This window comes from Manis pentadactyla, chromosome 9 (genome assembly GCF_030020395.1).
Source record: "Manis pentadactyla isolate mManPen7 chromosome 9, mManPen7.hap1, whole genome shotgun sequence".
Classification (NCBI taxonomy): Eukaryota; Metazoa; Chordata; class Mammalia; order Pholidota; family Manidae; genus Manis; species Manis pentadactyla.
This window is the reverse complement of record NC_080027.1, coordinates 49,359,108-49,369,427: the sequence shown is the minus strand read 5'-3', so window position 1 is coordinate 49,369,427 and position 10,320 is coordinate 49,359,108. Positions and strand designations below refer to the sequence as shown.

At 39.9% G+C, this 10,320-nt stretch overlaps 1 long non-coding RNA gene across 1 annotated transcript; it reads right to left on the bottom strand.

Moving 5' to 3' along the window:
• Positions 1-4,883: 4,883 nt before the first annotated feature.
• Positions 4,884-9,570, bottom strand: LOC130684881 (uncharacterized). Its single transcript, XR_008999237.1, has 2 exons — positions 9,042-9,570; positions 4,884-8,312 (listed from the first exon to the last, which is right to left on the bottom strand). It is a non-coding gene; the product is annotated as an uncharacterized LOC130684881 (long non-coding RNA).
• Positions 9,571-10,320: the final 750 nt, after the last annotated feature.

The window sequence follows — 10,320 nt, the reverse complement described above, 5'->3', positions numbered from 1 at the left end:
TGTAGGAAAACACACCCTTGCAGCTTCTGAGAATCTTAAAGCAATTTTTTAAATTGTAGAGGTAAATAAATACAGGTAAATATCTAGATTTTTTGTATATATAATGATTTGTCGATGAAGGAATCTTTAAAGTTCTCGGTTTTTTGAAAATGGGTAGAATAAATCAAAAGGGCTAAAGCTTTTCTGGTGTGTAAATGATCATTCATGGATTATTGTTTAGATGTTTAGAAGGTAGTCTTATTGCAGGTTGTGTACTCTATTCTGGTTATTATTTTTTCCCCCTTATCTGGGAAAAATGTGCTAGGCTAGGTGAGTTAAGGGATATTATTTAAACTTTAGACTTCATGTTTCTCATCTGGACCAAGTGAGCTCTAAGGTCCAGGTTCCTTACAGTTCACACAAGATAGGATTCTCAAATCAATGAAAAAGGTGAGTAAGTGCTTCTAATTAAAAATAGTAAATTAAGCATACATTGCTTTGTATAGGTTTTTTATAGCTTACAATGTGTAGCTTTCTTACATATTACCTCATTTAGACAAACCATTTCATCTGTAATGAAATGAAAAAATGTAATGCTTGAAAAAAACAGATTATTTCCATTTGGTTACTTTGCTAGTAATACAAAGTAGAATAAAATGGCAATTGTGTAAGGCACTGGAAGGATTCTTCTGAAGAGTCATTTTGTCCTAGAAATACTTGGTATGTAAAGCAGAAACCATAATACCACACCTTCTGAAGACCACTATGTGTTAGCAGGGACTGCATTTTGAGAATAGGTAGGGAAACTCACTAAACTCCTAAGTTAAATTTTAGGGGGCTGTCTGGGCTCCTTAATCTGAGGTTCAGTATCATCCATCATCTGGAGCTGTGCCAAGTGAGCATTCTTGTCATGATGACTCAGCTGCTAGGTAAAGAGTGCTGGGGAGTAGAAACTAACCCAGTCGTAGTTCTGGTGGCTCTGGAGTACCACCTCAAGAGTCTAAGGGGAGTTTTGAAAACTACTCTGAGATCAACAGTATAATAATATGGAAATCAAAGGAGGGAATATACTGTTCAAGTTTGTGTATTTTAGATGGAAAACTAGCCATAGTCATTGTCTCAACCTTCTAGAGTGACTAAGAATTATCATGAAATCAGACTGGATTTTGTTCAGGGTCAACTGACACTTCCTTTAAAAAAGTGGATTCTTTCCTGGAATGCCTACAGGCCCACGACAGACATGAGTTTGCTCATTCAAGACCCCCTACTTTACTTTCACTTTCCTGGTGACTAAATCAGCACTATGGGGCTTGCTTTTGAACTGGGGTGAGAACACCAGTCAAAGTTTATGATGGTAAATTTTATGTCGGTTTGGGCTCTCAGTGTCCAGATAGCTGGTTAAACATTATTTCTGGGTGAGTCTGTAAAGGTGTTTCCAGAAGAGATTATCATTTGAATTCATGTTCTAAATAAAACGATGACTTCCCAGTGTGGGTGGGCACCATCCAATCCATTGAAGGCCTAAATAGAACAAAAAGGTGGAGGAAGGTTGAATTCACTCTGCCTGTTAAGCTGGGAGATTGATCAGCCCTTGGTACTCCTGGTTCTTAGGCCTTCAGACCTGGACTAGACTCTATATTGTTGGTCCACAGGCCTTTGAACTGTACCATCTGCTTTCTGGGTCTTCAGCTTGCATATAGTAGACTGTAGGACCACTAAGCCTCCATAATTGCATGAAATAAATCCATCCATATCTGTATGTATATAGATACATAGATATGTGTCTCTATATAGCCTATTGATTCTGTTTCTCTGGAAAACCCTGACAATGTTGGTTATAGGCTGCTGTTAATTAGAGACATATGAAAGGAAATGGTGATAGATACTGAAGAGGAAAATAGGAATTTCTGGCTAGAACATATATAATGTTACAGAATGTAGCTCCAAGAGGAGGGCTTCCCTGTCCAGAGCAAGTTCTCTATGAATTCAGTGAGACTGAAGAAAGGCAAGGGCAAAAAGTTGGGGGGAAAGGGGGATACCACATTTATTCTTACTGGTCACAGGCAGCTTGGTACATGCAGCTGGCTTGAATGTACTTCCCGCCCTCCAAGCTCTCTGTTCCCACACTCAGGCTTGATTCTCTAGGAGCACTGGGGCCGCACAGCTCTGTGCTCTTCCCACGGCTGCCCACCCCCTGCTCCTATGCTCCAGGAGCAACTCTGTGGGCGAGTCCCTGGTGACTGGTGGACGCCTGACCAATTATGTACCAGGAACACAGGCAGAGGAGAGAATGGGTGTTTCCTCTCTACCCCTTCCATGGGCAGGTGCTCCTGTGACTGACATCCCATAAATGTGCATACATGCTCTTATTATATACGCAATGGGCACTATTAAGGCCAGGCAGGCATCCTAGTTAGAAAGCTCCATTTTCCCCACATAGAAGTAGAGGCTTTGGAAGTGATGAAGGAATTCTGACTGATATATATTTAAAAAAAAGAATTTGTCATAAAGAATTACATGGTACAAACGCCCATGTCACTGTAGTGGTATGTTTGACTCCTCATAATAAGGTATTTGGTAATGTGGATAATTGTCAGACTCCTCATAATAAGGGATTTGGTGATGTGGATAATTGTCAGAATATATATATATGGCTTCTGGCTGTACATAAATAGGAAAGAAAAATGAACTCTACCTATATGTAAGACTTGGAAGATTTTGCATCAAGTCATGTGGTAAGGGTACCATGGGATGCATTTTGGAACATCAGGCCTAGCTGGATTCAAACACTACCAGAGCAATTTTTAATGACGATTACATGTAGAAACTAAGACTCCACCAAAGATCTCAGAGGTGCTTGAATCATCTTTCTTAGATATCTAATTTGGGTGAAGGAGAAGCAGGATGAGACAGTGAATATCTTCAGATAACAATTCTAACCAGCCTTGTTGGGAAGGGAGTCATCAGTTCAGACTTGAACTGTCATTGTGTTCAGAGGTTCCAGGCAATGGAAATAGACACATTCCCACCCGTTGGTCAAAATACTGCCTAAGCAGCTTTGGGCTTCAATTTGCTTCTGCAGAGAACATGTGGGAAGGGGTGACTACAACCAAAACAGAATCCTACTTAGACTATATGGGAAAGGTTCTGAGAAAACAGGACTGCCTGAGTGGTTGGGGTAGGGCCGTGGGAGTGGGTGGAGCAGAAATACCCAATTACTGTTGTAGTGAGGCAGTTGGGGACAGACTACTCATGTCCTGGTACTCTAAAGCATGGTGGTTAATAAGGTTCATTGATTGCAACACACAGCCAGAGGAGAACAGGGCACCTGAATACCAACCCACCAGACTAACACGAAAAGAAACTGGAGTGCTGATAGGGGAAAATTGATTCAAGGTAATGAAAAAGCAACAAGTAGAAAACTGGAGATGAGAGGAGCTTCAGTGATTGATCCTTGTGAGTGGAAAGCTTGAAGGTCATATTTGCTATGTCTCCTTAACAGTGTTGACCCTGAAAGAGTTGGGAAGCCAATCTAATGATAATGTCCTCTCAGGGCATGGGACAGACAAGAGACCTGGTTCTGAGGATAGGGAGAGTGGCAGAAGATCCTTCCTGGGAATTTGCCCACTTGGGGATTTTGCTTTTTCAATAAGAATGTGCAAAACAGAACTGTAAAATTGAGAGCCCCCCAGTATTGTTTTTCCATCAGTCTTCATCCCCAAAACGGCTCATTCATACATTCAGTTTTTTTTTTTTTGAGAGGGCATCTCTCATATTTATTGATCAAATGGTTGTTAACAACAATAAAATTCTGTATAGGGGACTCAATGCACAATCATTAATCAACCCCAAGCCTAATTCTCAACAGTCTCCAATCTTCTGAAGCATAACGAACAAGTTCTTACATGGTGAACAAGTTCTTACATAGTGAATAAGTTCTTACATGGTGAACAGTGCAAGGGCAGTCATATCACAGAAACTTTCGGTTTTGATCACGCATCATGAACTATAAACAATCAAGTCAGATATGATTATTCATTTGATTTTTATACTTGATTTCTATGTGAATCCCACATTTCTCCCCTTTTTTTTTTTTAATGCTGAAGTGGTAGGTAGATGGAAGATAAAGGTAGAAAACATAATTTAGTGCTGTAAGAGGGCAAATGTAGATGATCAGGTCTGTGCCTATAGACTAAGTATTAATCCAAGCTAGACAAGGGCAACAAAACATCCACGGATGCAGAAGATTTCTCTCAAAATGGGGGGGTGAGGTTCTAAGCCTCACCTCTGTTGGTCCCCAATTTCTCACCTGATGGCCCCCCCTGCGACTGTGCCTGTCTTAGGTTGTTCCTCCCTTGAGGAATCTTACCTGTCTCTCTGGCTAACCAGCCGTCTTCCGGGGCCATACAGGGAAATACATCCAGTTTTTTATGACACATAGTAGCCTTTCTTTATTCTCTCTTCACCATCAGCAAACCTTATTAATTCCACCTCTATAACTCTTGAATCCAACAATTTTTTCCATCTTCACTGCTAGCTTCCTAGTTGGTGCAAGTCCATCATTACCTTTGAACCTGGAGTACCTCAATAATCGAGTTTGTCTGTCTTTTCCAAGGCTTGCCCTTCTAAACTCCATTTTCTACACAGCAGCCAGCATGATTTCAAAAACTTAAGTTACCTGTTAAGATTGTAAACTAGCATAGCCTATTGGCTTCTTTTCTAAAATCAACTCTAGAGAATGAAAGCAACAGAAGCATAAAGCTGAGAAATCAAAAGTAAACACTATGAGAAACTCCTGGGGAGAAAGAAAGCTTTAGTTAAGTGTGTGTGTGTGTGTGTGTGTGTGTGTGTGTGTGTGTGTGTGTGTGTGTGTGTGTGTGTGTGTGTGTGTGTGTGTGTGTGTGTGTGTGTGTGTGTGTGTGTGTGTGTGTGTGTGTGTGTGTGTGTGTGTGTGTGTGTGTGTGTGTGTGTGTGTGTGTGTGTGTGTGTGTGTGTGTGTGTGTGTGTGTGTGTGTGTGTGTGTGTGTGTGGCATGCACTGTGCTCACTAGTACTAGTAGCTGTCGCCATAGTGGAGGATTGGAGGACAAGACAGTGGGTTGAAAGTTTCGAAGTTCTAATTTTCCTCCATTACATAATAGTCCAGATTCCCTGTGTCACCAGAATAACAACAGGGGAGTACAAAAGCCCTGTTGGGGTGAATATAGGTGCTAGCAGCCCTCAACATTCAGTTCTCCCACCCCTACCCCATCTTTTTAGGACAGGGAATCAAAAACTAAGAAGAATACCTCCTACACTGGGGTTTCTTTCCAAGAATTTATAGGTAAATCCCTGACCAGAGGAGTGGCCTAATAAAGTGGCAGCCAAAGGAACTTTGGTGTCTGAGGCTTTTCACACTGGAACTTATTCTCTCTCTCTCTTTAAATTCACTGGGAGGGACACTGAGACTTGCCTTCAGCCCCTCCTCAATACATATTAACACAATAACTAGTACCAGGAGAATGTGAGATTATAAACCAAGATAATTGGACATATAAGAAGACAATAACTATGAAAGAAAAACAAATTGATCTATATGCTTAATGCAATTCCCAGCCATTTCCCAGCAAGATCATTTAGGTATAGACAAGATCATCTTAAAATTCATATGGAAAAGAAAAAGAACTGTAATAGTTAAAATAATCTCAAGCAAAGTAAAAGGAGTTTCTGACTTAAGGACTTACATAGCTAAGGTGATCAAAACTGTGTGAAATTAGCAGAGGGATAAATACATAGATCAATGGAACAGAACAGAGAATACAGAAAGAGACTCACACAAATTTTCAAATTTCAGTGCCCAACTAATTTTTGACAAGGGTGCAAAAAATTCAATGGAGGAAAGATAGCCTTTTTAACAAATGGTGCTGGAGCAACTAAATATCTATAGGCCTGAAATTAAATTTTACCTGAATCTCAAACCTTACATATAAATTAACTCAAATTTAATAAAAGCTTTAATGTAAAACGTGGAACTAAAACCTTTAGTAAAAAACATAAGAGAAGCTCTTTGGTTAGACTCAGGCAGAGTTCTTAGACTTTACAACAGAAGCATGTCCCATAGAAGGAAGAATCAATAAATTATACTTCAAAATTGTAAATGTTTGCAAAAGATCTTGTGAAGAGGATCTTGTTAAGACAAGCTACAGAATGGGAGAAAATAAATGTCTACAACATATTCAACACAGGCCCGATATCTAGAATGTATAAAGAACTCTCAAAATTCAACAGTAAAAAACAACAGTCCGTTTGGAAAATGGCAAAAGATACGAACAAACATTTCACCAAAAAGGATATACAGATGACAAATAAGCAAATGAAAATAAGTTTAACATCATTAACCATTAGAGAATGCAAATTAGAACCATCATGAGCTATCGCTGCAGTCCTATCTGAAGTCTAAATAAAGAAATAGTGACACCACCAAATGTTGGCAAGGATGTGGAGAAACTGGATCCCTCATTCACTCATTGCTGGTAAGAAGGTTAGATGGTACAGCCATCTGGAAAATGTTTCGCAGTTTCTTTAAAAACTAAACACACAATTATCACATGACTCAGCAATTGCACTTGACGCTTTAATCCCAGAGAGATGAAGACTATGTTCACACAAAAACCTGTAAATGAATGTTTATAACAGCTTTATTCATACTAGCCCCAAATTGGAAACAATCCAGATGTCCTTAAGTGGGTGAACTGTTAAACTGTGGTATGTCCATACCATGGAATACTGCACACTTAGCAATAAAAAGGAATGAAATACTTATTAATTCATACAATCTGGACTGATCTGCAGAGAATTTTCTACCAAGAAAAGCCATTCATGATGTTATACCATATTACTCATTTCTGTAACATTCTAGAAATAAAAGGAAAGATAAAACTGTCATTATTTAAAATTAATATAGTCTATTTTGAAAAACAGCAGAGTTAACAAAACTAAAATGAAGCTTTAGCAGTGTTGCTGGACACAAACAGCACATGCGTTAACAGGATCTACCATCTTAAAAGAATCTGGAATCTCAGCCTTAGACCACAAAGGTGTCCTCCTTCATGAGGAATTTTTATGTAGCTGTTTAAGAAATAAAAGGTTCTCGCTAATAGTGACTACAAGGTGGGGGGCAGTGAGGACTTGATAATGTGGGTGAATGCTGAAACCACAATGCTCATGTGAAACTTTCATAAGATTGTATATCAATGAGACTTTAATTAAAAAAATAAAGGTTCTCAATCTTGTTAGATTTATTTACTCTACTGCCTCTCTTAACTAACCATGGGCTCTTTAAGGACAGGACATTTTCAGATAGGGAGGGTTGATGAGTTTCCAGCTGACTGGTATTGCTTGAAGAAATGGAGGGGTAAAGGAACTCAAAACCCTAGGAGGTGAGAAGGCAGGGAGTGAGGGTATGGGTGAGGTAGGAGGGACAGAGGCACGGTCAGAAATGGGCCACTTGGGGGGCGGGGAGTTGAGCCCAGACCTTGTCTATTTTGTGGTAAAAGGCTGTATGTGAAGCTTCATAAAGTCCTGAGCATAGTGGAGCCCAAAGTTTTCAACTTCTTACTTTGAAAAAAAAGAGCTGTTGAAAAAGTTCTGAACATGAAGTGTGGAATATGAGTTGGGAACAGGCATGAGAGGATCCTTGTCATCAAAGAAACTACTCCAGGTTGGTTGGTTTGTTTTAAGTAAAGAAAGGACTTAATGAATAAATACATACCAAAAAGTTGTGTGTTGTGTCTTTTTAAATTGACCAGATGTTTTTACCTTAGTCTCATCATTATTAATGGTGGCCTGGTACAGGTACATTCCATTAGAATAATATTTTGGAGTTGTTTTCCAGCAACTGTGTTTTACTTATTTCAAGCAGAGAAAAAGGACTTAATATAGGGAATTGAAGGTTTTACAAAATCACTGGAAAGTTTGAAGGAGCAGGCTGAAAGTCCAAGAATGACTCCTAGAAAACTCCAGAACTGGCAGAAATGGTCTCCAAAAACTCACCACCATAGCTGTAATCCAGATCCCAGGAGTACAGGATCTAAGCTGCCACAGCTGCTGTCGCTGCTTCTTAGATCTTGGAAGAGCGAGCCTGCTGCTTGTGCCGCTGCCACTCTGTCACATCATTCTCAAGGTTGAAGGACCACTGGCAACTCTACAACCCTACCTGCCCATGGAACACTGCCAAAAGCAGCAGGAAAAACAGCTTCTGTTTCTCTTGCATTCAAATCTCTTGCAAGTGCATCTGATTTGCAGAATCTATTTTGCATGCAGAACTCTAGTTTTCAGTTTGTAGATTTCCAGCCTCTGCAATACAGAAAAGAATAGTCAGGGCCAGCCACATAAATTTGCAGGACTCAGTGCAAAATTAAAGTGCAGATCCCTTTGTTCAAAAGCAGGGAAAAGAGTGCCATTAAAGGTAACAAAATATAAAGATTTTCCTTTTCTTCTAGGGTCTCCTTTTTGACTTGTCATGCTGTTTTTATTTTTAATTTAATATTAAAGAAAAATTAAAACAGTAAGTTATTAGCCAGAATTTTACATTTATCTTTATATTGTACAGTGCCAGTTTTAATGCAAATGTAAGAGTATTGAACTTCATGTGAAATCACCAAAATTACACAATTCCACTTTGAAGCTCACACATGCATATGTATTTCATTCTTACATGGATATAGTGGAAGTGCTGTAAAAAGTAACTCAACAGGTTTTATTTCATTTCTTGATGTGCACACATTCTACCAACATTCTCTCCCTTTGACTTACTGATGAACAAGGAAGGATTGAAAGGAAAAGGAACCTTCTTTTTCCCCTATTTATTCCTTTCCTTCTATGTCATCATTTTCAGCAAGTGACTGGTTACTCCAAGGAAGTCCTATAAATAAGAATGTGATGGGGTTCCTTGGTCGTTTGTGTTTCTTAGAAAGCCATTGCCTTCTTTTGCCATTAGAAGCAAGTTCTGGTTTGAATGAAAAGCATACCCTGTGAGGATAATCAGCACCCCCACTTACGCAGTTGTAGACACACCATGCCTACCTTGTACTGGCTTTGAGTTTGGCTAATCTCCCAGGCATCACTGGTCCACCAGAATTCTCTGCTCATGGAGTATTGCAAACACTGTAGGGGCAGTTCCATGAGGCAGCGAGGAACAACAGATGTGCATATTGCCCATTCAGCCTCTGCTGATGTGCGTGCTCCTTTGTCCCATCAGACTTCACTTACAAAGTAAACACAAATTCAAAGATAAAATTATTAAAAATTTTATGACAGTCACAGCAGGGCATAAAACGAAGTGTGTGGCCCTTCTGAATACAGCTCTGTGCATAGGTGGGATGCCCATGAATCTGCCCCTGGGAATAATAGAAGGAAGTAGGCATGGGTGTTGACTGCCAACTCCTATATCCAGTATAGAGCACCTGTAAACAGATGAGTTGGAATGGAAGGTGAGGGAGAAGCAGAGGGAAAGAAGCCATGTGTGTGAGAGGGAGTGCACAACTGGTGTTGACTTTCTAGTTCTGTGGAGCCAAGTTAATACTTCTTGCATCCTGCTGTTTAACAGCATCATGTGAGCAATGCAGAGAAAATGTTAGCCCACTGTTAGCTTTTTGTTTATTGTGATTTTGGAGGAACCAGAAAAAGGTGCCCCTTTCTTTAAATACTTTACTGCCATCTGTTGGAAAACCATTTGAATGATTATATCAATTAATGGTGACTATAATGAATGGTGTCTCTTGGGCAATGCTCAATCTGTATAAATGTGAGTGGCAGCCCTGTCTGGCCAGAGGCACAAATGCTGACAACTCACAACGTGAGCCTGGCAAACTTAGTGGGCAGCAGGCAGGGAGTTGAGGTGGTTGGTCAAGGCGTGGCACAGGCATGCCTCCGAATCCCTGCCTCCAAGGTGTTCAGTTGAGAATCAAAACCAGTAGCTCCTCACGTTATATTGCCTTGCCCTGGCAGCCCGTGAAAATTTCTGTGGTGGAGGCTTTTAACCAGTTCCAACATTTGACAAAGCCTGGTGGATGGAATAGTATTTTTATCTAGGAGAAGCCTATCCAGGCTAAAAATATCCTTTCTTTTTTGCTTTTGGCTGGAATTATATTCTTTGTGGCCCACTTATCTTGTGCAAAAATTAAAAGGTCTGAACATAGGATCAATATATATTTTATTAACAAAAAATGGGAAAACTGATTGTAAATGCAGTTTGTTTCAGAGACATTTTTCTAATTATAGGGTCCTGGGGTAGAAAAGCAATGAAAGGACTCTCAAAGATGCAGCTGTTGGAAACCCTGCTCATGGCGAAGGTAAGAAGTGG